Source organism: Acyrthosiphon pisum, chromosome X, assembly GCF_005508785.2.
Source record: "Acyrthosiphon pisum isolate AL4f chromosome X, pea_aphid_22Mar2018_4r6ur, whole genome shotgun sequence".
Taxonomy (NCBI): Eukaryota; Metazoa; Arthropoda; class Insecta; order Hemiptera; family Aphididae; genus Acyrthosiphon; species Acyrthosiphon pisum.
Genome location: NC_042493.1, coordinates 46,618,325 through 46,620,226, shown reverse-complemented (window position 1 = coordinate 46,620,226; position 1,902 = coordinate 46,618,325).

Here is a 1,902-nt window from a genome sequence, read left to right as displayed (position 1 = left end):
CAATTTATAATAATAACATGCACTTTTAAATTTTGAATTCAATGATAACCTTTCAATCATCTGAACTCTGAAGAAAAGACATTAAAACAGTATAATTGTCTAAATATGTGAGAAAAAATTGAATAATAATAAAATAATAATAATGTGTAAAAACATGTATTTATGACATAATCTGTTAAAATATGTAAATTCAAATATAGCTCGTTTTATCAAAAATCTTGTTATACAAATTTATCACTTGTCGTAATTAATAAATTATATAAATCCGAGCCCTAGTAATTACTAATTAAACTACAATAACTTGAATCCAAATATACTATGTAGTATTCTGGTGAGACCAGACGAGTGTTGTAGAAAGGAATTTAATATTGAGGGAGGGGTTTCATAATAATTTAATTTTACATGTTAAATAAATAAATACATTTATATACTTTATTTATATGTTTGAAAAAGTGTTACTTGTCAGTACGGACATGGTTATTTTTTAGAATAAATAAATTATGAAATTAACTTAGATTATGTTTGTTTGAAAATATGAATTAATTATCATAGTGGCATAATTGATCTACATTTAATATATTTGACATTATTGTATCGATGTGTAATAATTAATAATCATAACTTTATTTAATATGTGTAGGTATGCTTAAATTATTTTAATTGTAATAACTATGTCTACTATTGTCACAGTATTCACAAGTTCAATGGCGAATTAAAATAGGAGTGTATAATTTTTGAATATAATATATTTTTGTAATTTTAAAAATTAAAACTTATCTATTTTAAACTTTTCAGGTGATCCTGCTTTTTCCGAACCATTTACGCACAGCAGCATATTGTCTTATTTACAGCAGCATCACATCAACTCTGATAGTAGTTGTAGTTAGTATTAGTGTTAGTTCTAGTTTTAGCTGTAGTTTAAAAAAAAATTGTTGTTTTAGTTTTAGGTGTAGTTAAAAAAAATAAATAAATAGTAGTTTAGTTTTAGCTGTAGGTAAAAAAAAATAAAAATAACCCCTAAAAAAGTAGAAAAATAAAACCCAAAAAAAGTAGTTTTAGTTGTAGTTTTAATTTAAAAAAAAAAAATAATAGTGTAGTTTTAGCTGTAGTTAAAAAAAAAACCCCCAAAAAAAGTAGTTTTAGTGGTAGTTGTAGTTGTAGTTAACAAAAAAAAAGTAGTTTTAAGTATAGTTGTAGTTGTAGTTTTAGTTATAATTTTAGTTGTCGAAGAGGGTAAACTCAGACAGCTTAAAGTGCCGAAGAATTGTTGTTAATTCCGACACAAAATAGTCGAAGAGGGTAAACTCAGACAACAAAAAGTGCCTACGAATTGTTGTTAATTCAGACACGAAATAGTCGAAGAGGGTAAACTCAGACAGCAAAAAGTCGAAGAGGTCTTATTCAGGCATATAAAAGTGTGAACGAATTTGTAATTCAGACACAGAAAAAAATTATTTATAAACTTTAAAATGAGTTTAAACAAAAAATTGGATGAGGTAGCTCATTATATTAAGAATCAATATCCAAATTTAAATTTTGGAAATGTCTCAGTTTCTGACAGTTGTGTAACTAATATTTGCAATATCATCTTTAATAAAGAAAATGATAATGGTTTAAAAAATCAATTACAAATGCTATCAATAGAAACACTTCATCTCTTCGTAAACAAGTATGAACAATACTGATTTATGTAATGTGTCAGAAATGAATAGTACAATAATAAAATGTATTGAAAATTGTAACTATACGTCTAGTGATTTCTTAAATTACAATGTCACAATTCTAAATGCCATATGTAAACACATTAAAGTAGCTGCAAATCATGTTAACCGTATTAAATTGTATAGGAAATGTAAAAAACACTTTGATATGTCTTTGTGTAATCCATCGGATGACACAAAC